This window comes from Micropterus salmoides, unplaced genomic scaffold (assembly GCF_014851395.1).
Source record: "Micropterus salmoides isolate LMB-PRFRI ecotype aquatic unplaced genomic scaffold, ASM1485139v1 Ms_hic_scaffold_3971, whole genome shotgun sequence".
Classification (NCBI taxonomy): Eukaryota; Metazoa; Chordata; class Actinopteri; order Centrarchiformes; family Centrarchidae; genus Micropterus; species Micropterus salmoides.
Window position 1 is genome coordinate 74,505 of NW_024043341.1, and position 26,064 is coordinate 100,568.

Here is a 26,064-nt window from a genome sequence, read left to right on the forward strand (position 1 = left end):
GGCCCGTACTTACTCGGGTTTCTCTTCATAACGTACAAGTCTTTCGCCTTTTACTAAAGACTTCCGTGGAGAGGGACGCCAATGAGTTAAAACTATTTTTGGCAGGCTCTGCCGTGTGGCCGAGCCTCGTGCGTTTGTGAAAAGGAAATAAAACGCCGCCCCCGGCAAGGTTGAGCGGTGCGACGAGGCGCGCTCGGGAGGAGGTGCTGAGACTCAGCCGTTGTTATGCGCAGTTGAAACCACTGCGCCACGGCAGGGGGAGAACTGCTCCGGGAGGTGGGCGCTGGAAGCAACCAGCGGGGGTTATCGCTTCTCGGCCTTTTGGCTAAGACTGCGATCGCCTCCTGTGTCTGGATAAAACTTTTGCCTGTTTGTGGCGAAGTGTTACCAGGTTTTTGGGAGGATACTCACATTATTCCTTGTGAAAAAATTTCAACTTTGTTGTAGTTGAAATTGTTTCACACAAAGGAATTCATTGGTTCAGAGGACTGCTTACCTGTACTCTGCCGGAATAACATCTCGACCAGGCCAAACAAGACAAGGTAAGTGTGTTTTATTCACCTTTCTAACATTTTTAGTAGATTTTATTGCTCTTTTTAGAGCATTCTTTTACCTTATTTTAGTTGACTTGGTTTTAGACTTTTTAGGTGTTTTAGGTGTTTTAGCTTCTTTTTACCACCTCCACCATGGCGGTGGTTTTGTGTTTGGTGAAAAAAGGTTTCGATGTGAGTTTTGTCTCTGCTGCCGTGTTCAGAGATTTCTGGACACGCTTCGAAAATGAAAAACCCCAGTTTACTGCATTTAATGTTGAGAAACTGACTGATAATGCCGCTAAAACGGTAATTGTCAGAATGTTCAATGAGACTGTGAATGCAGATGACATTTGTTTGTGGCTGGGCAGATTTTGCACTGTTAAAGGCCAGGCTACCAAAGTGAGAGATGAGGATGGCATCTGGAATTGCGCTTGGAGGGTCCCCATCCAACAATGGCAAGACCCTCAAGGCTTCCAGGGCCTGAAACATCTGCCATCCATGATAGTTCTGGGAAACAACAGGGGCTACATTCATTACCAGGGCCAGCCCAAACTCTGCCGCAAGTGTGGTGAGAATGGGCACCTGGCAGAAGCGTGCCAGCAGATCATTTGTGGTAAATGTAGAGAAATTGGGCATACTTTCGAGGAATGCACCAATGGCAGAAAGTGCAATCTTTGTGGAGAAACAAACCACCTCTTCAGAGATTGCCCTAAGTCGTTTGCCAACAAATTAAAGGCAGCAAAGGCACAAAATGGCGGACAAGACGAAGCAGTTAGAGAGCTAATTGAAGAGGCTGGGCTGGAGAATTCAAATCTCCCGCCAAATCCTGTGATTGGAGGAGAAGGACCAGTAGAGGCGGGAGAAGGGGAGGGGCCTGCAGCTGCCCCACAAGTGGAGAACAGGGAAGAAGCAGTGGCAGTGCAGGCAGAAGGCGGAGCTAGCTCAGTGACTGGCTCAGAACAAAAATTTGGCCAGTCACAGAGTGATAGCGAGGATGTCCCCCTCCCCAATGCCCAGCCGGCCAAGAGACTAATTTCAGAATTGTCTTCTGAGTCTCCTGGAGCCTCGGAAAAGAGGGGAAGAGCTGAGAGCTACTCAGACAGTTCATCTGTGGAGGAGCCCAGAGTCTTCCCCTCCAATTCGCCTAATGAAGTCTCTTTTTTAACTATAGCTCTGCAATCAACCCCTAAGGACTCAAAGCTCAATGCACCCTGCGTCAGAGGCCAACTCCTAGAGTCCGAAAGGGAAATGGAGCTCAACCCCGTCATCTCTCACCCATGAGAATGAAGGAAGAGCTCCATTCACAAGAAATCCACTAACTGCTGTTTTTTAAACATTTGAAATCCCCCTTTTTTTTAGTCTTTTAAGATGTCATACCTGCAAATTTTAACCATACTCATGACACTCACCTTCTCAACTATCAATGTGAGGAGTGTGAAGTCGAGAGTTAGAGCCCAGATTGTTTTATCCTTTCTTAACTCTTTTAAGTCTGACGTGTTTTTAATACAGGAATGCGGCCTACCATTTTTAAAACACTACAGAGAATGGGAGGAGTTATGGCCACAAACGTCGATATGGAGCGGCTCAAATGAAAACAAAAATGATGGAGTGGCCATTTTAATAAAAAACCCTCTAGTCTGGTGAAGGGCAGCACTGTGGTGAGAGATGGTCGGGCACTTTTAACACACTTGACTTTTATGGGGAAGGATTTTAACGTCTTAAATATTTATGGCTTTAATGACAAGAACGACAGGTATGACCTTTTAGAAGACCTGCAGCCCCACATGCTAGGCAGGGCACCTTTAGTTGTAGGGGGGGATTTTAATTGTATTTTAAGCAGGAACGACAGGAGAAGAATAGGGGACGATTTTAAAGTGGACAAGACTTCAGTTTTACTTCAAAGCATATGCAGTGATTTTAGACTTGTGGACTGTTTTAAAACCATGCATCCCAGAGAGGAGGGCTTCACCTGGTTCAGTAGTGATGGCACCCGAGCCTCTCGCATAGACTACATTTTATCACGTGATTGCCCACCAACCGATGCTAGATTGGAACCTGTTTTCTTTTCTGATCACGCAATTCTTTCCTGCACCCTTTCACTCTCTTCCGGTGTGACGGCAGGAAGTGGTCTGTGGAAGCTCAATTGCTCCCTGTTAGAAGACAGGGAGCTAGTTAGGCTGTACAGGGAGCAATACCGAGAGTGGCAGACCCTTCAAGACTTTTACGATACACGTGCACAGTGGTGGGAAATGGTGAAGGGAAAGACAAAGACGTTTTACAGACAGGCAGGGAAAAGAAAGAAAAAGAGGGACAACAGACGCATGTTGGGACTGCAGAAACGGCTTCAGAGGTATTTTAAACTAATCCAACATGGAATGGATTTTAATGAAGAGATAAAACAAATTAAAACAGAGATGTCGGTTTTAGCAGAAATTAATAGCAAAGGTGTGATTTTAAGAAGCAAGGAAAGGGAAATAGAGGAAGGAGAGAAGTGCACAAGATATTTTTTTAAGAAAATCGTAAATAAAGGGGGGGCCATGTTGAGACTTAAAAAAGAAAACGGGTGCACAGCTGACACAACAGAGGAAATCAAAGAAACTGTCGAACATTTTTACCGTGAACTGTACGCATACAAAACTGTTAACGGGGACACCATGACGAAGTTTTAAAATCCATTGACCAAGCAACAAACGACAACGTGCTTTTAACCCAAGATTTTACGATACCGGAATTAAACAAATGCATCAAATCTTTTAAGACAGGGAAGTCGCCGGGAGAAGACGGGCTTCCCTTGGAATTTTATCTGACATTTTGGGACATTTTAGCACCAGACTTGCTTGCTGTTTTTATGGATTTTGAACAAATGGACCGACTTCCTGACAGCTTTAGAGCAGGGATAGTGACTCTCCTTCACAAAGACAAAGACAAGACGGACTTGAAAAATTGGAGACCTATCACACTCTTAAATTTTGACTGTAAACTTTTTAGTAAACTTTTAGCCTCACGCATGTCCTTGTTTTTAGAAGATCTGATTCACCCGGATCAAGCCTGTGCCGTCCCGGGGAGGAAGATCACCGACAGCCTCGTACTGATCCGAGATACCATCTGTTACGCGAGAGACAGAAACATTCGGCTAGTAGTCCTGAATTTAGATTTTGAGAAAGCCTTTGATCGGGTCTCGCACCAGTACCTTTTCCAGGTACTGCAAAAAATGGGGTTCCCGAGAAGGTTTATAGCCTGGGTGGGACTGCTGTACCGGGAGATCAACAGCAAATTCATTGTTAACGGGCATCTGACAAGAGCAGTGGATATAAACTGCGGTGTCCGTCAGGGTTGTCCGTTATCTGCCCTCCTCTACGTTATCTGTATAGAACCACTGGCACAGACCTTGAGAAGGGACCAACGAATCCATGGGGTAGGAGTCCCAGGGAGCGGGGGACTCGAGACAAAATGTATTTTATATATGGACGACATCAACATTTTATGCACTGACCTTTTATCTGTCAACAGGACGCTGGACTTGACTGACTGGTTCGGACAGGCCTCTGGGTCAAAGCTGAACAGAAGCAAGACCCAAGCCCATTTTTATGGACCGTGGACAGCGACTGAGACGACAGGACTCCCCCTGACTGTGACCCAGACTGACCAAAAAATACTTGGGATCAGGTTTGATAGGGAGGGGGAGGGGAAAACAAATTGGGCAGACATAGTAGGGAAAGTCAGGCAGAGACTAGGGTACTGGACACTTAGAGGACTGACTTTAGAAGGAAAGGTTTTAATCATCAAAGCAGTGATTTTACCTTTGCTTTTACTCATCAGTTCTGTTTTTATCCCGCCTAGGAGAGTGATCTTAGACCTGGAACGAGCCATCTTTTATTTTTTGTGGGGCTCCAAGTGGGAAAGACTGAGACGAAGCGTGATGAAGAAGCCAAAGGAGAAAGGAGGAAAAGGAGTGCCAGACCTGCACTTGTTCCTAGGAAGCAGATACACAGCACTACACATCGCAACCGCCACAGCCCCATCCAGAAACCCCAAGACCGCAGCAATGACACGGTTCTGGATGGGGTCCTACCTCAGAAAACTTAAGATCTTACCCACAAGTCTCAAAGTACCAGTGTCTTTTAACCTGCCACCAGCCTATGCTTTTATCCAGTCATTTTTAAGGCATTTTAACCTTGAGCAGGAGGAGTTGCAGGTTTTAACCACTCACCGCTCTCTCATTTCTGTTGTGCAGGAGCGGGAACCAGTGAGTCCAGTGCGCGGGCTTGCATTCGGCGAGCCCTCAACAGTTTGGCGCAACGTGAACCATCCAGCTCTTCCAAACAGACTCCGGGACCTGTCATGGATGGTGGCTCATGAGATCCTCCCAGTCAGGTCCGTAATGCACTCCCGGGGCATGTCGGCGCACTCAACTTGCCCCCGACCAGGTTGTGGCGCGCCTGAGTCGGTAAGGCATCTGCTCTGGGAGTGCAGCGCTGCCGTAGAACAGTGGGCAACGGCCGGCTCCTTGCAATTCCCGTACTTGCCAGCAAGGGAGGTCCTCACACCACAGCTGGTGCTGTACGGGGTGAGCCAAGGAAATCAGATACCAGCACGTACATTTGCCAAACAGTGGCTCACCCTAGCCGCCATCAAAGACGCCATATGGACCTCCAGAAACTTGCTGGCAAGAAAGCACATGCAGATCCCCCCCGTGGCTGTGATCCGGATGGCCGCAGCAACGGTCCAAACGGCCAGAGCTGCAGGCGGCGGGCCTAGGACACAGCCACAAAGAAGAATCGCCTCTGTGCCCATTCGGACGGAGGAGCCGGAGCCACACAAGGAAAGTTCAAGGCAGCGGCGGCCTGACCCTCCGGGTGAGGTTGGTGGGAAGGAGCTACAGGGTGAGGGTCTCCTCTGAGCGCCTGCACAAGATCCCGAGAGTCCAAATCTGTTTGGGGGAGCTGAATGAGTTCCCCTTTGATAGGGACTCACTACACTCCTGCACAACAGTGGACTTGGAGAAGAGCTTTTATTATCCATTTATTTTTTGTGAGTTTTATTTTAACAAATGCACTCCGCTTTGAAGACTTTTTAACAGACACTCACAGACATGGACAAGCTGAAAACCATTTTATACCTTTAATTTATGACGTTATCTGTAATGCATTTTAAACACTTTTTTTAAATGTTGTTTTACAGAGAACATTTATCTATTTATTGACATGTTGTATTTTAAAAGGTAACTTGGAATTGACATATTATGAATCATGTTTGAATTGAGTGTCAATAAAATTTTTCTCAAAAGAAAAAAATCTGTTCTTATCAGTTTAATATCTGATATGTCCCCTATAAGGGGGCAACATATTAAATGGATTTTTAGCACCGGGAGCTGAGACGAGGGGCTTGCTCCGTCCACTCCACGCATCGACCCGGTATTGCAGTGCCTCCGGGGGCGGTGCACCCTTCTCCTGCCTTGTGTAAAACCAAAATACTGACCCAAACGCAGAGGTTCGTCGCTCTGCCGGACGCCGGCCCGAAAAAGGCGCCAGTCGAGGGGGGGCGGCCAGCTGAAGCCTCGAAGAAGGCAGCGAGATTTGCACTTTATGATTGGCAGACGACGAGGGGATATTTGGGACCGGCATGGCTGTTAAATGTGCCCTGCACTTCCCCTCCCTTTCTCCCACTCGTCATCGAGAGCCCGAGTATTTCGGATGCTCGGTAGCCTGTGTCCAAAAGCCAGGCCTTCATTTCTCCGATTGGATAGAGCCTCTCAGAAGGTGGGGAGGGGACACTGCGGCGCCTCCGTAGGCCCGGCACGGTTGGCCAACACGGTGGAGGAACCGCAGCGTAGAAAGGATACAAGAAACTAAAACACCTCAAATGAAGCAAGAAAACCTGCTACAACTGCTAAATCGGTGAATAAAACACACTTACCTTCTCGTCTTTGGTCTGGTCAAGGTGGCAGTCCGGCAGAGGACAGGTAGGCAGTCCTCGGGACCAATGAATTCCTTGTTGCAAAAGTTTTTCAGCTACGGCAAAGTTGAAATTTTATTCACAAGGAATGAGGTGAATCTCCTCCCAGAAAAGCTGGTGACACAAAACGAAGCCCCAAACCGGCAAAGGTTTTAACCAGAAAGAGGAGGCCATTGCAGTCTTGGCCAAAAGGCCGAGAAGCGATCGGCCACATTTCCCCTCCCTTTCTCTCACTCGTCATCGAGAGGCTACAAGAGCCCGAGTCGTTCGGTAGCCTCTGTCCAAAAGCCAGGCCTTCGTCTCTCCGCAGCCCGATTGGATAGAGCCTGCCATGACCTGGGGAGGGGTAGGGGAACGGGCGTGGCCTGGTACTTGGGACTCGAGAGGCAGAGTGAGGCTTACCGTGAGGGTAGTGGCCGGGACGACTAGGCTCGTCGGCGGCTCTGGAGGAGGGGCCCGTACTTACTCGGGTTTCTCTTCATAACGTACAAGTCTTTCGCCTTTTACTAAAGACTTCCGTGGAGAGGGACGCCAATGAGTTAAAACTATTTTTGGCAGGCTCTGCCGTGTGGCCGAGCCTCGTGCGTTTGTGAAAAGGAAATAAAACGCCGCCCCCGGCAAGGTTGAGCGGTGCGACGAGGCGCGCTCGGGAGGAGGTGCTGAGACTCAGCCGTTGTTATGCGCAGTTGAAACCACTGCGCCACGGCAGGGGGAGAACTGCTCCGGGAGGTGGGCGCTGGAAGCAACCAGCGGGGGTTATCGCTTCTCGGCCTTTTGGCTAAGACTGCGATCGCCTCCTGTGTCTGGATAAAACTTTTGCCTGTTTGTGGCGAAGTGTTACCAGGTTTTTGGGAGGATACTCACATTATTCCTTGTGAATAAAATTTCAACTTTGTTGTAGTTGAAATTGTTTCACACAAAGGAATTCATTGGTTCAGAGGACTGCTTACCTGTACTCTGCCGGAATAACATCTCGACCAGGCCAAACAAGACAAGGTAAGTGTGTTTTATTCACCTTTCTAACATTTTTAGTAGATTTTATTGCTCTTTTTAGAGCATTCTTTTACCTTATTTTAGTTGACTTGGTTTTAGACTTTTTAGGTGTTTTAGCTTCTTTTACCACTTTTACGTTGTGGTGCCTCCACCATGGCGGCCAACCATGCCGGCATGAGGAGGCACCACAGTGTCAGATTTACATTCAAAGAAAAAGATGGGAAAACCCTTGTTATGTCAAGGCTGACTTCTCAAGGAAAATGATCCAGAACATTTTGAAATTCTCCCCGCAGGATATAAATTGTATTTTGACTCTGCCATTTGGAAAAGGTTTCGATGTGAGTTTTGTCTCTGCTGCCGTGTTCAGAGATTTCTGGACACGCTTCGAAAATGAAAAACCCCAGTTTACTGCATTTAATGTTGAGAAACTGACTGATAATGCCGCTAAAACGGTAATTGTCAGAATGTTCAATGAGACTGTGAATGCAGATGACATTTGTTTGTGGCTGGGCAGATTTTGCACTGTTAAAGGCCAGGCTACCAAAGTGAGAGATGAGGATGGCATCTGGAATTGCGCTTGGAGGGTCCCCATCCAACAATGGCAAGACCCTCAAGGCTTCCAGGGCCTGAAACATCTGCCATCCATGATAGTTCTGGGAAACAACAGGGGCTACATTCATTACCAGGGCCAGCCCAAACTCTGCCGCAAGTGTGGTGAGAATGGGCACCTGGCAGAAGCGTGCCAGCAGATCATTTGTGGTAAATGTAGAGAAATTGGGCATACTTTCGAGGAATGCACCAATGGCAGAAAGTGCAATCTTTGTGGAGAAACAAACCACCTCTTCAGAGATTGCCCTAAGTCATTTGCCAACAAATTAAAGGCAGCAAAGGCACAAAATGGCGGACAAGACGAAGCAGTTAGAGAGCTAATTGAAGAGGCTGGGCTGGAGAATTCAAATCTCCCGCCAAATCCTGTGATTGGAGGAGAAGGACCAGTAGAGGCGGGAGAAGGGGAGGGGCCTGCAGCTGCCCCACAAGTGGAGAACAGGGAGAAGCAGTGGCAGTGCAGGCAGAAGGCGGAGCTAGCTCAGTGACTGGCTCAGAACAAAAATTTGGCCAGTCACAGAGTGATAGCGAGGATGTCCCCCTCCCCAATGCCCAGCCGGCCAAGAGACTAATTTCAGAATTGTCTTCTGAGTCTCCTGGAGCCTCGGAAAAGAGGGGAAGAGCTGAGAGCTACTCAGACAGTTCATCTGTGGAGGAGCCCAGAGTCTTCCCCTCCAATTCGCCTAATGAAGTCTCTTTTTTAACTATAGCTCTGCAATCAACCCCTAAGGACTCAAAGCTCAATGCACCCTGCGTCAGAGGCCAACTCCTAGAGTCCGAAAGGGAAATGGAGCTCAACCCCGTCATCTCTCACCCATGAGAATGAAGGAAGAGCTCCATTCACAAGAAATCCACTAACTGCTGTTTTTAAACATTTGAAATCCCCCTTTTTTTTAGTCTTTTAAGATGTCATACCTGCAAATTTTAACCATACTCATGACACTCACCTTCTCAACTATCAATGTGAGGAGTGTGAAGTCGAGAGTTAGAGCCCAGATTGTTTTATCCTTTCTTAACTCTTTTAAGTCTGACGTGTTTTTAATACAGGAATGCGGCCTACCATTTTTAAAACACTACAGAGAATGGGAGGAGTTATGGCCACAAACGTCGATATGGAGCGGCTCAAATGAAAACAAAAATGATGGAGTGGCCATTTTAATAAAAAACCCTCTAGTCTGGTGAAGGGCAGCACTGTGGTGAGAGATGGTCGGGCACTTTTAACACACTTGACTTTTATGGGGAAGGATTTTAACGTCTTAAATATTTATGGCTTTAATGACAAGAACGACAGGTATGACCTTTTAGAAGACCTGCAGCCCCACATGCTAGGCAGGGCACCTTTAGTTGTAGGGGGGGATTTTAATTGTATTTTAAGCAGGAACGACAGGAGAAGAATAGGGGACGATTTTAAAGTGGACAAGACTTCAGTTTTACTTCAAAGCATATGCAGTGATTTTAGACTTGTGGACTGTTTTAAAACCATGCATCCCAGAGAGGAGGGCTTCACCTGGTTCAGTAGTGATGGCACCCGAGCCTCTCGCATAGACTACATTTTATCACGTGATTGCCCACCAACCGATGCTAGATTGGAACCTGTTTTCTTTTCTGATCACGCAATTCTTTCCTGCACCCTTTCACTCTCTTCCGGTGTGACGGCAGGAAGTGGTCTGTGGAAGCTCAATTGCTCCCTGTTAGAAGACAGGGAGCTAGTTAGGCTGTACAGGGAGCAATACCGAGAGTGGCAGACCCTTCAAGACTTTTACGATACACGTGCACAGTGGTGGGAAATGGTGAAGGGAAAGACAAAGACGTTTTACAGACAGGCAGGGAAAAGAAAGAAAAAGAGGGACAACAGACGCATGTTGGGACTGCAGAAACGGCTTCAGAGGTATTTTAAACTAATCCAACATGGAATGGATTTTAATGAAGAGATAAAACAAATTAAAACAGAGATGTCGGTTTTAGCAGAAATTAATAGCAAAGGTGTGATTTTAAGAAGCAAGGAAAGGGAAATAGAGGAAGGAGAGAAGTGCACAAGATATTTTTTTAAGAAAATCGTAAATAAAGGGGGGGCCATGTTGAGACTTAAAAAAGAAAACGGGTGCACAGCTGACACAACAGAGGAAATCAAAGAAACTGTCGAACATTTTTACCGTGAACTGTACGCATACAAAACTGTTAACGGGGACACCATGACCGAAGTTTTAAAATCCATTGACCAAGCAACAAACGACAACGTGCTTTTAACCCAAGATTTTACGATACCGGAATTAAACAAATGCATCAAATCTTTTAAGACAGGGAAGTCGCCGGGAGAAGACGGGCTTCCCTTGGAATTTTATCTGACATTTTGGGACATTTTAGCACCAGACTTGCTTGCTGTTTTTATGGATTTTGAACAAATGGACCGACTTCCTGACAGCTTTAGAGCAGGGATAGTGACTCTCCTTCACAAAGACAAAGACAAGACGGACTTGAAAAATTGGAGACCTATCACACTCTTAAATTTTGACTGTAAACTTTTTAGTAAACTTTAGCCTCACGCATGTCCTTGTTTTTAGAAGATCTGATTCACCCGGATCAAGCCTGTGCCGTCCCGGGGAGGAAGATCACCGACAGCCTCGTACTGATCCGAGATACCATCTGTTACGCGAGAGACAGAAACATTCGGCTAGTAGTCCTGAATTTAGATTTTGAGAAAGCCTTTGATCGGGTCTCGCACCAGTACCTTTTCCAGGTACTGCAAAAAATGGGGTTCCCGAGAAGGTTTATAGCCTGGGTGGGACTGCTGTACCGGGAGATCAACAGCAAATTCATTGTTAACGGGCATCTGACAAGAGCAGTGGATATAAACTGCGGTGTCCGTCAGGGTTGTCCGTTATCTGCCCTCCTCTACGTTATCTGTATAGAACCACTGGCACAGACCTTGAGAAGGGACCAACGAATCCATGGGGTAGGAGTCCCAGGGAGCGGGGGACTCGAGACAAAATGTATTTTATATATGGACGACATCAACATTTTATGCACTGACCTTTTATCTGTCAACAGGACGCTGGACTTGACTGACTGGTTCGGACAGGCCTCTGGGTCAAAGCTGAACAGAAGCAAGACCCAAGCCCATTTTTATGGACCGTGGACAGCGACTGAGACGACAGGACTCCCCCTGACTGTGACCCAGACTGACCAAAAAATACTTGGGATCAGGTTTGATAGGGAGGGGGAGGGGAAAACAAATTGGGCAGACATAGTAGGGAAAGTCAGGCAGAGACTAGGGTACTGGACACTTAGAGGACTGACTTTAGAAGGAAAGGTTTTAATCATCAAAGCAGTGATTTTACCTTTGCTTTTACTCATCAGTTCTGTTTTTATCCCGCCTAGGAGAGTGATCTTAGACCTGGAACGAGCCATCTTTTATTTTTTGTGGGGCTCCAAGTGGGAAAGACTGAGACGAAGCGTGATGAAGAAGCCAAAGGAGAAAGGAGGAAAAGGAGTGCCAGACCTGCACTTGTTCCTAGGAAGCAGATACACAGCACTACACATCGCAACCGCCACAGCCCCATCCAGAAACCCCAAGACCGCAGCAATGACACGGTTCTGGATGGGGTCCTACCTCAGAAAACTTAAGATCTTACCCACAAGTCTCAAAGTACCAGTGTCTTTTAACCTGCCACCAGCCTATGCTTTTATCCAGTCATTTTTAAGGCATTTTAACCTTGAGCAGGAGGAGTTGCAGGTTTTAACCACTCACCGCTCTCTCATTTCTGTTGTGCAGGAGCGGGAACCAGTGAGTCCAGTGCGCGGGCTTGCATTCGGCGAGCCCTCAACAGTTTGGCGCAACGTGAACCATCCAGCTCTTCCAAACAGACTCCGGGACCTGTCATGGATGGTGGCTCATGAGATCCTCCCAGTCAGGTCCGTAATGCACTCCCGGGGCATGTCGGCGCACTCAACTTGCCCCCGACCAGGTTGTGGCGCGCCTGAGTCGGTAAGGCATCTGCTCTGGGAGTGCAGCGCTGCCGTAGAACAGTGGGCAACGGCCGGCTCCTTGCAATTCCCGTACTTGCCAGCAAGGGAGGTCCTCACACCACAGCTGGTGCTGTACGGGGTGAGCCAAGGAAATCAGATACCAGCACGTACATTTGCCAAACAGTGGCTCACCCTAGCCGCCATCAAAGACGCCATATGGACCTCCAGAAACTTGCTGGCAAGAAAGCACATGCAGATCCCCCCCGTGGCTGTGATCCGGATGGCCGCAGCAACGGCCCAAACGGCCAGAGCTGCAGGCGGCGGGCCTAGGACACAGCCACAAAGAAGAATCGCCTCTGTGCCCATTCGGACGGAGGAGCCGGAGCCACACAAGGAAAGTTCAAGGCAGCGGCGGCCTGACCCTCCGGGTGAGGTTGGTGGGAAGGAGCTACAGGGTGAGGGTCTCCTCTGAGCGCCTGCACAAGATCCCGAGAGTCCAAATCTGTTTGGGGGAGCTGAATGAGTTCCCCTTTGATAGGGACTCACTACACTCCTGCACAACAGTGGACTTGGAGAAGAGCTTTTATTATCCATTTATTTTTTGTGAGTTTTATTTTAACAAATGCACTCCGCTTTGAAGACTTTTAACAGACACTCACAGACATGGACAAGCTGAAAACCATTTTATACCTTTAATTTATGACGTTATCTGTAATGCATTTTAAACACTTTTTTTAAATGTTGTTTTACAGAGAACATTTATCTATTTATTGACATGTTGTATTTTAAAAGGTAACTTGGAATTGACATATTATGAATCATGTTTGAATTGAGTGTCAATAAAATTTTTCTCAAAAGAAAAAAAATCTGTTCTTATCAGTTTAATATCTGATATGTCCCCTATAAGGGGGCAACATATTAAATGGATTTTTAGCACCGGGAGCTGAGACGAGGGGCTTGCTCCGTCCACTCCACGCATCGACCCGGTATTGCAGTGCCTCCGGGGGCGGTGCACCCTTCTCCTGCCTTGTGTAAAACCAAAATACTGACCCAAACGCAGAGGTTCGTCGCTCTGCCGGACGCCGGCCCGAAAAAGGCGCCAGTCGAGGGGGGGCGGCCAGCTGAAGCCTCGAAGAAGGCAGCGAGATTTGCACTTTATGATTGGCAGACGACGAGGGGATATTTGGGACCGGCATGGCTGTTAAATGTGCCCTGCACTTCCCCTCCCTTTCTCCCACTCGTCATCGAGAGCCCGAGTATTTCGGATGCTCGGTAGCCTGTGTCCAAAAGCCAGGCCTTCATTTCTCCGATTGGATAGAGCCTCTCAGAAGGTGGGGAGGGGACACTGCGGCGCCTCCGTAGGCCCGGCACGGTTGGCCAACACGGTGGAGGAACCGCAGCGTAGAAAGGATACAAGAAACTAAAACACCTCAAATGAAGCAAGAAAACCTGCTACAACTGCTAAATCGGTGAATAAAACACACTTACCTTCTCGTCTTTGGTCTGGTCAAGGTGGCAGTCCGGCAGAGGACAGGTAGGCAGTCCTCGGGACCAATGAATTCCTTGTTGCAAAAGTTTTTCAGCTACGGCAAAGTTGAAATTTTATTCACAAGGAATGAGGTGAATCTCCTCCCAGAAAAGCTGGTGACACAAAACGAAGCCCCAAACCGGCAAAGGTTTTAACCAGAAAGAGGAGGCCATTGCAGTCTTGGCCAAAAGGCCGAGAAGCGATCGGCCACATTTCCCCTCCCTTTCTCTCACTCGTCATCGAGAGGCTACAAGAGCCCGAGTCGTTCGGTAGCCTCTGTCCAAAAGCCAGGCCTTCGTCTCTCCGCAGCCCGATTGGATAGAGCCTGCCATGACCTGGGGAGGGGTAGGGGAACGGGCGTGGCCTGGTACTTGGGACTCGAGAGGCAGAGTGAGGCTTACCGTGAGGGTAGTGGCCGGGACGACTAGGCTCGTCGGCGGCTCTGGAGGAGGGGCCCGTACTTACTCGGGTTTCTCTTCATAACGTACAAGTCTTTCGCCTTTTACTAAAGACTTCCGTGGAGAGGGACGCCAATGAGTTAAAACTATTTTTGGCAGGCTCTGCCGTGTGGCCGAGCCTCGTGCGTTTGTGAAAAGGAAATAAAACGCCGCCCCCGGCAAGGTTGAGCGGTGCGACGAGGCGCGCTCGGGAGGAGGTGCTGAGACTCAGCCGTTGTTATGCGCAGTTGAAACCACTGCGCCACGGCAGGGGGAGAACTGCTCCGGGAGGTGGGCGCTGGAAGCAACCAGCGGGGGTTATCGCTTCTCGGCCTTTTGGCTAAGATCAAGTGTAGTATCTGTTCTTATCAGTTTAATATCTGATATGTCCCCTATAAGGGGGCAACATATTAAATGGATTTTTAGCACCGGGAGCTGAGACGAGGGGCTTGCTCCGTCCACTCCACGCATCGACCCGGTATTGCAGTGCCTCCGGGGGCGGTGCACCCTTCTCCTGCCTTGTGTAAAACCAAAATACTGACCCAAACGCAGAGGTTCGTCGCTCTGCCGGACGCCGGCCCGAAAAAGGCGCCAGTCGAGGGGGGGCGGCCAGCTGAAGCCTCGAAGAAGGCAGCGAGATTTGCACTTTATGATTGGCAGACGACGAGGGGATATTTGGGACCGGCATGGCTGTTAAATGTGCCCTGCACTTCCCCTCCCTTTCTCCCACTCGTCATCGAGAGCCCGAGTATTTCGGATGCTCGGTAGCCTGTGTCCAAAAGCCAGGCCTTCATTTCTCCGATTGGATAGAGCCTCTCAGAAGGTGGGGAGGGGACACTGCGGCGCCTCCGTAGGCCCGGCACGGTTGGCCAACACGGTGGAGGAACCGCAGCGTAGAAAGGATACAAGAAACTAAAACACCTCAAATGAAGCAAGAAAACCTGCTACAACTGCTAAATCGGTGAATAAAACACACTTACCTTCTCGTCTTTGGTCTGGTCAAGGTGGCAGTCCGGCAGAGGACAGGTAGGCAGTCCTCGGGACCAATGAATTCCTTGTTGCAAAAGTTTTTCAGCTACGGCAAAGTTGAAATTTTATTCACAAGGAATGAGGTGAATCTCCTCCCAGAAAAGCTGGTGACACAAAACGAAGCCCCAAACCGGCAAAGGTTTTAACCAGAAAGAGGAGGCCATTGCAGTCTTGGCCAAAAGGCCGAGAAGCGATCGGCCACATTTCCCCTCCCTTTCTCTCACTCGTCATCGAGAGGCTACAAGAGCCCGAGTCGTTCGGTAGCCTCTGTCCAAAAGCCAGGCCTTCGTCTCTCCGCAGCCCGATTGGATAGAGCCTGCCATGACCTGGGGAGGGGTAGGGGAACGGGCGTGGCCTGGTACTTGGGACTCGAGAGGCAGAGTGAGGCTTACCGTGAGGGTAGTGGCCGGGACGACTAGGCTCGTCGGCGGCTCTGGAGGAGGGGCCCGTACTTACTCGGGTTTCTCTTCATAACGTACAAGTCTTTCGCCTTTTACTAAAGACTTCCGTGGAGAGGGACGCCAATGAGTTAAAACTATTTTTGGCAGGCTCTGCCGTGTGGCCGAGCCTCGTGCGTTTGTGAAAAGGAAATAAAACGCCGCCCCCGGCAAGGTTGAGCGGTGCGACGAGGCGCGCTCGGGAGGAGGTGCTGAGACTCAGCCGTTGTTATGCGCAGTTGAAACCACTGCGCCACGGCAGGGGGAGAACTGCTCCGGGAGGTGGGCGCTGGAAGCAACCAGCGGGGGTTATCGCTTCTCGGCCTTTTGGCTAAGATCAAGTGTAGTATCTGTTCTTATCAGTTTAATATCTGATATGTCCCCTATAAGGGGGCAACATATTAAATGGATTTTTAGCACCGGGAGCTGAGACGAGGGGCTTGCTCCGTCCACTCCACGCATCGACCCGGTATTGCAGTGCCTCCGGGGGCGGTGCACCCTTCTCCTGCCTTGTGTAAAACCAAAATACTGACCCAAACGCAGAGGTCGTCGCTCTGCCGGACGCCGGCCCGAAAAAGGCGCCAGTCGAGGGGGGGCGGCCAGCTGAAGCCTCGAAGAAGGCAGCGAGATTTGCACTTTATGATTGGCAGACGACGAGGGGATATTTGGGACCGGCATGGCTGTTAAATGTGCCCTGCACTTCCCCTCCCTTTCTCCCACTCGTCATCGAGAGCCCGAGTATTTCGGATGCTCGGTAGCCTGTGTCCAAAAGCCAGGCCTTCATTTCTCCGATTGGATAGAGCCTCTCAGAAGGTGGGGAGGGGACACTGCGGCGCCTCCGTAGGCCCGGCACGGTTGGCCAACACGGTGGAGGAACCGCAGCGTAGAAAGGATACAAGAAACTAAAACACCTCAAATGAAGCAAGAAAACCTGCTACAACTGCTAAATCGGTGAATAAAACACACTTACCTTCTCGTCTTTGGTCTGGTCAAGGTGGCAGTCCGGCAGAGGACAGGTAGGCAGTCCTCGGGACCAATGAATTCCTTGTTGCAAAAGTTTTTCAGCTACGGCAAAGTTGAAATTTTATTCACAAGGAATGAGGTGAATCTCCTCCCAGAAAAGCTGGTGACACAAAACGAAGCCCCAAACCGGCAAAGGTTTTAACCAGAAAGAGGAGGCCATTGCAGTCTTGGCCAAAAGGCCGAGAAGCGATCGGCCACATTTCCCCTCCCTTTCTCTCACTCGTCATCGAGAGGCTACAAGAGCCCGAGTCGTTCGGTAGCCTCTGTCCAAAAGCCAGGCCTTCGTCTCTCCGCAGCCCGATTGGATAGAGCCTGCCATGACCTGGGGAGGGGTAGGGGAACGGGCGTGGCCTGGTACTTGGGACTCGAGAGGCAGAGTGAGGCTTACCGTGAGGGTAGTGGCCGGGACGACTAGGCTCGTCGGCGGCTCTGGAGGAGGGGCCCGTACTTACTCGGGTTTCTCTTCATAACGTACAAGTCTTTCGCCTTTTACTAAAGACTTCCGTGGAGAGGGACGCCAATGAGTTAAAACTATTTTTGGCAGGCTCTGCCGTGTGGCCGAGCCTCGTGCGTTTGTGAAAAGGAAATAAAACGCCGCCCCCGGCAAGGTTGAGCGGTGCGACGAGGCGCGCTCGGGAGGAGGTGCTGAGACTCAGCCGTTGTTATGCGCAGTTGAAACCACTGCGCCACGGCAGGGGGAGAACTGCTCCGGGAGGTGGGCGCTGGAAGCAACCAGCGGGGGTTATCGCTTCTCGGCCTTTTGGCTAAGATTGAGTAAGAGGAGGATCTGTTGACAGTCTACAATGACATCGTCAGCTAACTCACAGCAGGTGCATGCCGTGCTGAAAAATACGCTTAGGTTTGTGTGGAACAGTACCGACGAGTTAATGGAGAGAAAGATTTTTGGACAAGCCATTCTGTTTGGAGCTCTGTGCCTCAAGATTGACGACCTTCTGTGTCTGCAGAAAAACGCCACGGACAAGTATTACGACGTCACGTTTTACACCGTTACCAAGATGGAGGAGGTGAAAGGATTAGCACTTCGATTGGCAGACGGATTGCTGAAAAACTTCAGGGTGCTCAGCCTGTGTCGTACTGGTGAGCGCATTGTGACTGTGCACATTTACAACCCTTGGGTGTCAGAGGAAGCAACCAGGTATTTTCTTGCCAGGTACGTGACTGTGTTAACAAGTATGGGAGACATTAAGGATGTGCTGGGGATATGGACCGGAAAACGGCAATTCCGGGTCATGCTGAAGGAAGACCCGAATGGTTATGATGGTTTTTGCCATCCCCCCGCTACCTTCACCATTGGCTCCCATAGAGGTTTCCTAGTCTATGGGGGTCAGCCGCTGTACTGCAGGCAATGTGCTTCATATGGACACCTGGCAAGGTCTTGCAGACAGGTGCGGTGCAGAAACTGTGATAGTTTGGGACACACCATGAGAAATTGTGATCAGCCAAAAAAATGTAGTTTATGTGGGCTGGAAGGACATTTATTTGGGCATTGCCCAGAAGTGGGGTCTTCGTATGCACGTGCTGCCAGACGGGAGTCGGTGGCCCCAGGTGCGCAACACAGGGATGGACCCGCATGTGACGACCCACGCTCCACATCCTTAAGAGCAATTGAGGACGTAATTGCCGAGCTCACGGGAGGAGTGGTGGAGACAAAGGGGGCAGATGCACCGGAGGTGGTGTCAGTCCAGGCAGAGAGCGAGGACGCCTGGGGGAAGCAGGGGGGGGAAGCTGAGAGTTTGGAGGAGGCTTCTTCTGTTATTGAGTGGGTCGCGGGGAAGAAAGGAGGAAAAAGTAAGAGAAAGAGGGCAAAGACGAGCTTGTTGCTTTCACCACCATCCTCTCCTCTGCTCGTTGAGGCGAACAGGTTTGGGGTACTTGTTTCTGAGGTTTGGGAAGAAATGCAGGAGGGAAAGGAGACTGGACAGGTGCATGAGATCACTGACAATGCGGCAAAGGAGGGGGGCAGCGCTGCGGCAGCTGTGGACGATTGCCTGGAGAGTGAGGAAGCTGGGGAGGCGTTAACCCAGAAAGGCATGACTGCATCGTCCAGTAGTAAGGTTCCAGCTAGCGGTGTCCCAGGAGAGCCTCCCTGCATAGCTGTATTCTCCTCGGATGCTCCTCCTGCCCCGAGAAGCTGCCCCGTACTCTCAGAAGATAGCCCTTCCAGTTCAGAGTGCTCTTTCCCACTGAAGGAGCCAGATGAGGAGGACTTTCTGCCATGATTGGTGGAAAGAGCAACGTGAGTGAGCATACTGTTTTGGGCTCCTTTTTTTCTGTCACTTCCTCCATTTTTCTTTTTTTTGCATAGTCTGTCTTTATTTCATATATTAACTATAAATGTGAGGGGGTTGAGAAATGCATCAAAGAGAGCAGTAGTTTTTTCTCATTTAAGTTCAGTGGATTTTTCTTTGTGCCTCTTGCAAGAGGTCCACCTAAAGACTGTGGAGGATGTGAAGGGGTTCACAAAAGAGTGGGTTAAAGGGGACTCTAGATGGAGCATTGGGGGTGTTCACTCATCTGGGGTGGGGACGTTAAGTGGGAATGTGGAAGTTAAAATAGTCGGGAGTTTTTCTGTGATACAGGGGAGGGTTTTGGTCACAGATGTTGACTGGAAGGGTAAGAGTTTAAGAGTGGTAAATATATATGCCCATGCTGCACCAAAAGAACGAAATGAGCTATTTCTTAAGTTAGACACCGTTTTCATGACCAATCGTCATGTAATCGTTGGAGGTGATTTCAACTCTCCTAGTGAGGGCAAAAACATGGGAGTTAACTTCCATAGTTTGGTAAAAAAGTACAGTTTAGTTGATAGTTTTAGGAGTTTTAACTCTGATGACCCTGGTTTCACATGGGGAAACAGTAGAGGGGCACGGAGTAGAATAGATTATATTTTTTGTCCGTTAGATTTTCAGGTGTTTGAGGCACAAGTGTCACCTGTTTTCTACTCAGATCACAACATGCTCTCTGTTGTATTAAACCTGAAGGTGACATGTTTTGGGAAAGGGTACTGGAAATTGAATAACAGTATTCTTGGAGCCCGGCAGTTTAGGGTAGGGTTCAGGAGTTTCTTCAAGGAGTGCATTAAAATGAAGATGTTTTATGGTAATGTATCTGGATGGTGGGAAAGCACAAAGGTCCGTATTAAACATTACATACAGGTGTACTCAAAAGAATCCAGAAAAGCGGAGTTTAAAGAATATTATCAATTGCAAAAATCAATAGAAAATTTAATGGCACAACAAAACACTGGTGAGCGCATAGATGAGGAATTATTGAAACGCTGGCAAAACGAGCAGAGGCTATTTTTTCATAAGAGGGCTGAGGCTTATAAATTCAGGAGTCTTGATGAAAAATGGGAAAAGGATGAGAAATGTTCATCCTATTTTTTCAAGCAGTCTAAAGTACGGGCAAAGAGAAGGAGAATAGCCTCCCTTCTAAATGAACGAGGGGAGGAAATTGACGATCCGGAAGGGCTGGTAGAAATTGCTTCGGGTAATTATTCCAAGTTTTTTAGCGCAGAAATAGTAGATTATAGTAAGGGTTCACTGCTGTTGAATAATGTAGATAGCTCAATCCCCGACTATCTGAAACTAGAGTTGGATAAAGACATACAATTGGAAGAAATTTTGAAGGCGCTTCAGTCTTTAAAGAAAGGGAAGGTGCCAGGAGTGGATGGACTTACAAAAGAATTTTACTTGGTTTTCTGGGAAGATATTGGGCCTCAGTTGTTAGATTTGTTTACTTTCATTTGCACATCTGGGATAATGGGGAGCACAATGAGAGAGGGGGTGATTTCCCTGCTATATAAAAAAGGGGACGTTCGAGATATATCCAACTACAGACCCTTAACGATGTTGTGCACAGATTATAAGATTTTTAGTAAAATTCTAACAAACAGGTTGGTATCCGCCTTGGAGTTCATTATAGGACTGGATCAAACTTGTGCAGTACAAGGCAGACAGATACAATGGAATCTGCAAATGCACAGAGATGTACTAGCCTATTCCGAGGATAGAAATTTTCCCCTTATTGTGCTCAGTCTTGATCAGGAAAAAGCTTTTGATAGGGTCAATCACAAATTTTTATTTAGGATTTTGGAAAGATTTGGGTTTGGTAAAAGATTTAGAAGTTGGCTGAAGATTTTATACACAGAGGTAGGAAGTAGAGTTAATGTCAATGGCAACATGGGAGTTTTGTTTAAGCAAACCAGGGGCGTCAGGCAGGGGTGCCCTGCATCAGCCCCTTTGTATGTTGTGTTTATTGAAATTTTGGCATGTGCAATTAGAAAAAATGCTAAAATCAGGGGTCTACCGTTGCCAGGTGGGGAAACATTGGTTATATCTCAGTTTGCAGACGACACTGTATTGTATTTAGAAAATGACTTTTGTTTAAAGGAAGCTATTAATGTTATTGAAGTGTTCTCGAGTGCTTCAGGGTCTAGGATTAATAAAGGGAAGTCACTGATTAAATATCTGGGAAGGTGGAAGGATAGGAATGACAAGCCATATGGGCTTGCCCTGTGCGCGGGGCCGATGACATTATTGGGTATATCCTTTGGTAATAAGGATGATGTTGAAAGTAATTGGGAGGTAAGATTAGCTAAAGTGCTATCAAAGCTCAACATGTGGAAATTGAGAAAACTGTCATTCAGTGGCAAAGTCCTAGCTATAAAAGCCGATATATTGCCAGCCTTACTTCATGTGGCATGTGTTTTTCCCATGACGGCAATGATTTGCTTAAAGTTGCAAAGGATGTTGTTTAATTTCATGTGGGGAGGGTATGAATATATTAAAAGAGAAATAATGTACCAGCCATTGAGAGAGGAGGTAAAGACATGCCAAATGTCAGGTTGAAGTTGAACGTGATTTTTTTTTCAAATATCTGTAAAATAACTATGTCACCTCCAAAACATAAATGTCACTCTTTAATGAAATTTTGGCTTGCTATGCATTTGAGGCCCTTAGGGGTAGCATGGGATAACAGGTCTCCCAAAGCTGAGGTTATGCCTTTGTACTATAAAGGAATAATCAGTTGGGCAAAGAAGTACAAGGAGTGTTGGGATAGTCATTTAGTACTCAATCATAGAAAACTGTATGAGGAATTGATGGCCAGGTTCAACCCAAGAGAAACTGTTCATATTCCTTCTGAAGTATGGAAGAGAACACAGTTTAAGCAGTTGGACAATCAGTTGAAAGATTTTAATTGGTTGGTGCTTCACAGGAGATTAGCAGTAAGAAACACCTTGTTTAATCACGGCCTAACAAGAAGTAAGTACTGTCCAAGAGAGGGATGTTTGGGAAAAGAAACGGTGGAACATGCATTATTTGAGTGTTTTTTCGCACAACAAATTTGGGAGGGGTTGGGTAAAAAGTTTGTTCTTTGAGGGATATGACATGGGAAGGGGTTCTTTACATGGAATTTAATATGGAGAGGGAGAAACTGCATAAAGTAGTGCTTCTCGTATCTATAGTAAAGTACAAGTTGTGGGAGGTAAGATGTGATGGGCTAAATGGAGGAAGCAAGTGGTCAGTGTTGGGAACTATAAAGAGCATTGAAGACTCAATAGAGAGGCGATACCAATTAGAGATCAGAAAATGGGGTATTGACTCGATCAAAGACAGATGGAAAATGATTTATGGTAATTCATAGAGGTCAACAGAAGGTGTTGTGGATTTATTATGATGGTTATGGGAGTGGTTTTGTTATGGTCTCTTCATGCATACATGCCATGCATCGTAATGGGAAAAAAAGAAAAAAAGAGAGGGCTCGAGAACTGGGTTCCATGAGTTATTGATGTATACCTTGTGTTTTGTTGATGTCGTTTTTTTTTTTTTACTAATTAAGGTAACAAAGGGACACTGTGTATAGAGATGCCGAGGGGGAGGATTGTTGTTTTGTGTTGGATGTGGGATTAATATAGGTGGGATGCAAGTACTGAAATGTGTGTATTGAATGTTTATGTCACAAATAAATTATATTTTCCAAAAAAAAAAAAAAAAATCTGTTCTTATCAGTTTAATATCTGATATGTCCCCTATAAGGGGGCAACATATTAAATGGATTTTTAGCACCGGGAGCTGAGACGAGGGGCTTGCTCCGTCCACTCCACGCATCGACCCGGTATTGCAGTGCCTCCGGGGGCGGTGCACCCTTCTCCTGCCTTGTGTAAAACCAAAATACTGACCCAAACGCAGAGGTTCGTCGCTCTGCCGGACGCCGGCCCGAAAAAGGCGCCAGTCGAGGGGGGGCGGCCAGCTGAAGCCTCGAAGAAGGCAGCGAGATTTGCACTTTATGATTGGCAGACGACGAGGGGATATTTGGGACCGGCATGGCTGTTAAATGTGCCCTGCACTTCCCCTCCCTTTCTCCCACTCGTCATCGAGAGCCCGAGTATTTCGGATGCTCGGTAGCCTGTGTCCAAAAGCCAGGCCTTCATTTCTCCGATTGGATAGAGCCTCTCAGAAGGTGGGGAGGGGACACTGCGGCGCCTCCGTAGGCCCGGCACGGTTGGCCAACACGGTGGAGGAACCGCAGCGTAGAAAGGATACAAGAAACTAAAACACCTCAAATGAAGCAAGAAAACCTGCTACAACTGCTAAATCGGTGAATAAAACACACTTACCTTCTCGTCTTTGGTCTGGTCAAGGTGGCAGTCCGGCAGAGGACAGGTAGGCAGTCCTCGGGACCAATGAATTCCTTGTTGCAAAAGTTTTTCAGCTACGGCAAAGTTGAAATTTTATTCACAAGGAATGAGGTGAATCTCCTCCCAGAAAAGCTGGTGACACAAAACGAAGCCCCAAACCGGCAAAGGTTTTAACCAGAAAGAGGAGGCCATTGCAGTCTTGGCCAAAAGGCCGAGAAGCGATCGGCCACATTTCCCCTCCCTTTCTCTCACTCGTCATCGAGAGGCTACAAGAGCCCGAGTCGTTCGGTAGCCTCTGTCCAAAAGCCAGGCCTTCGTCTCTCCGCAGCCCGATTGGATAGAGCCTGCCATGACCTGGGGAGGGGTAGGGGAACGGGCGTGGCCTGGTACTTGGGACTCGAGAGGCAGAGTGAGGCTTACCGTGAGGGTAGTGGCCGGGACGACTAGGCTCGTCGGCGGCTCTGGAGGAGGGGCCCGTACTTACTCGGGTTTCTCTTCATAACGTACAAGTCTTTCGCCTTTTACTAAAGACTTCCGTGGAGAGGGACGCCAATGAGTTAAAACTATTTTTGGCAGGCTCTGCCGTGTGGCCGAGCCTCGTGCGTTTGTGAAAAGGAAATAAAACGCCGCCCCCGGCAAGGTTGAGCGGTGCGACGAGGCGCGCTCGGGAGGAGGTGCTGAGACTCAGCCGTTGTTATGCGCAGTTGAAACCACTGCGCCACGGCAGGGGGAGAACTGCTCCGGGAGGTGGGCGCTGGAAGCAACCAGCGGGGGTTATCGCTTCTCGGCCTTTTGGCTAAGACTGCGATCGCCTCCTGTGTCTGGATAAAACTTTTGCCTGTTTGTGGCGAAGTGTTACCAGGTTTTTGGGAGGATACTCACATTATTCCTTGTGAATAAAATTTCAACTTTGTTGTAGTTGAAATTGTTTCACACAAAGGAATTCATTGGTTCAGAGGACTGCTTACCTGTACTCTGCCGGAATAACATCTCGACCAGGCCAAACAAGACAAGGTAAGTGTGTTTTATTCACCTTTTAACATTTTTAGTAGATTTTATTGCTCTTTTTAGAGCATTCTTTTACCTTATTTTAGTTGACTTGGTTTTAGACTTTTTAGGTGTTTTAGCTTTTTTACCACTTTTACGTTGTGGTGCCTCCACCATGGCGGCCAACCATGCCGGCATGAGGAGGCACCACAGTGTCAGATTTACATTCAAAGAAAAAGATGGGAAAACCCTTGTTATGTCAAGGCTTGACTTCTCAAGGAAAATGATCCAGAACATTTTGAAATTCTCCCCGCAGGATATAAATTGTATTTTGACTCTGCCATTTGGAAAAGGTTTCGATGTGAGTTTTGTCTCTGCTGCCGTGTTCAGAGATTTCTGGACACGCTTCGAAAATGAAAAACCCCAGTTTACTGCATTTAATGTTGAGAAACTGACTGATAATGCCGCTAAAACGGTAATTGTCAGAATGTTCAATGAGACTGTGAATGCAGATGACATTTGTTTGTGGCTGGGCAGATTTTGCACTGTTAAAGGCCAGGCTACCAAAGTGAGAGATGAGGATGGCATCTGGAATTGCGCTTGGAGGGTCCCCATCCAACAATGGCAAGACCCTCAAGGCTTCCAGGGCCTGAAACATCTGCCATCCATGATAGTTCTGGGAAACAACAGGGGCTACATTCATTACCAGGGCCAGCCCAAACTCTGCCGCAAGTGTGGTGAGAATGGGCACCTGGCAGAAGCGTGCCAGCAGATCATTTGTGGTAAATGTAGAGAAATTGGGCATACTTTCGAGGAATGCACCAATGGCAGAAAGTGCAATCTTTGTGGAGAAACAAACCACCTCTTCAGAGATTGCCCTAAGTCGTTTGCCAACAAATTAAAGGCAGCAAAGGCACAAAATGGCGGACAAGACGAAGCAGTTAGAGAGCTAATTGAAGAGGCTGGGCTGGAGAATTCAAATCTCCCGCCAAATCCTGTGATTGGAGGAGAAGGACCAGTAGAGGCGGGAGAAGGGGAGGGGCCTGCAGCTGCCCCACAAGTGGAGAACAGGGAGAAGCAGTGGCAGTGCAGGCAGAAGGCGGAGCTAGCTCAGTGACTGGCTCAGAACAAAAATTTGGCCAGTCACAGAGTGATAGCGAGGATGTCCCCCTCCCCAATGCCCAGCCGGCCAAGAGACTAATTTCAGAATTGTCTTCTGAGTCTCCTGGAGCCTCGGAAAAGAGGGGAAGAGCTGAGAGCTACTCAGACAGTTCATCTGTGGAGGAGCCCAGAGTCTTCCCCTCCAATTCGCCTAATGAAGTCTCTTTTTTAACTATAGCTCTGCAATCAACCCCTAAGGACTCAAAGCTCAATGCACCCTGCGTCAGAGGCCAACTCCTAGAGTCCGAAAGGGAAATGGAGCTCAACCCCGTCATCTCTCACCCATGAGAATGAAGGAAGAGCTCCATTCACAAGAAATCCACTAACTGCTGTTTTTTAAACATTTGAAATCCCCCTTTTTTTTTTAGTCTTTTAAGATGTCATACCTGCAAATTTTAACCATACTCATGACACTCACCTTCTCAACTATCAATGTGAGGAGTGTGAAGTCGAGAGTTAGAGCCCAGATTGTTTTATCCTTTCTTAACTCTTTTAAGTCTGACGTGTTTTTAATACAGGAATGCGGCCTACCATTTTTAAAACACTACAGAGAATGGGAGGAGTTATGGCCACAAACGTCGATATGGAGCGGCTCAAATGAAAACAAAAATGATGGAGTGGCCATTTTAATAAAAAACCCTCTAGTCTTGGTGAAGGGCAGCACTGTGGTGAGAGATGGTCGGGCACTTTTAACACACTTGACTTTTATGGGGAAGGATTTTAACGTCTTAAATATTTATGGCTTTAA

The 26,064-nt window shown here is 48.0% G+C and overlaps 9 non-coding genes and 2 pseudogenes across 9 annotated transcripts; all 11 read left to right on the forward strand.

Moving 5' to 3' along the window:
• The first annotated feature begins 9 nt into the window (after window positions 1–9).
• Window positions 10–122, forward strand: LOC119885230. Its single transcript, XR_005441218.1, has one exon. It is a non-coding gene; the product is annotated as a U5 spliceosomal RNA (small nuclear RNA).
• A 5,679-nt stretch (window positions 123–5,801) lies between these two features.
• Window positions 5,802–5,981, forward strand: LOC119885257 (annotated as a pseudogene).
• A 969-nt stretch (window positions 5,982–6,950) lies between these two features.
• Window positions 6,951–7,063, forward strand: LOC119885231. Its single transcript, XR_005441219.1, has one exon. It is a non-coding gene; the product is annotated as a U5 spliceosomal RNA (small nuclear RNA).
• Window positions 7,064–12,896: 5,833 nt separating this feature from the next.
• Window positions 12,897–13,073, forward strand: LOC119885264 (annotated as a pseudogene).
• Window positions 13,074–14,042: 969 nt separating this feature from the next.
• LOC119885232 lies at window positions 14,043–14,155 on the forward strand. Its single transcript, XR_005441220.1, has one exon. It is a non-coding gene; the product is annotated as a U5 spliceosomal RNA (small nuclear RNA).
• A 183-nt stretch (window positions 14,156–14,338) lies between these two features.
• LOC119885246 lies at window positions 14,339–14,530 on the forward strand. Its single transcript, XR_005441234.1, has one exon. It is a non-coding gene; the product is annotated as a U2 spliceosomal RNA (small nuclear RNA).
• A 969-nt stretch (window positions 14,531–15,499) lies between these two features.
• Window positions 15,500–15,612, forward strand: LOC119885233. The gene has a single exon (XR_005441221.1). It is a non-coding gene; the product is annotated as a U5 spliceosomal RNA (small nuclear RNA).
• A 183-nt stretch (window positions 15,613–15,795) lies between these two features.
• On the forward strand, window positions 15,796–15,987 carry LOC119885247. The gene has a single exon (XR_005441235.1). It is a non-coding gene; the product is annotated as a U2 spliceosomal RNA (small nuclear RNA).
• Window positions 15,988–16,955: 968 nt separating this feature from the next.
• LOC119885234 lies at window positions 16,956–17,068 on the forward strand. The gene has a single exon (XR_005441222.1). It is a non-coding gene; the product is annotated as a U5 spliceosomal RNA (small nuclear RNA).
• Window positions 17,069–22,497: 5,429 nt separating this feature from the next.
• LOC119885262 lies at window positions 22,498–22,679 on the forward strand. The gene has a single exon (XR_005441240.1). It is a non-coding gene; the product is annotated as a U2 spliceosomal RNA (small nuclear RNA).
• Window positions 22,680–23,648: 969 nt separating this feature from the next.
• Window positions 23,649–23,761, forward strand: LOC119885236. Its single transcript, XR_005441224.1, has one exon. It is a non-coding gene; the product is annotated as a U5 spliceosomal RNA (small nuclear RNA).
• Window positions 23,762–26,064: the final 2,303 nt, after the last annotated feature.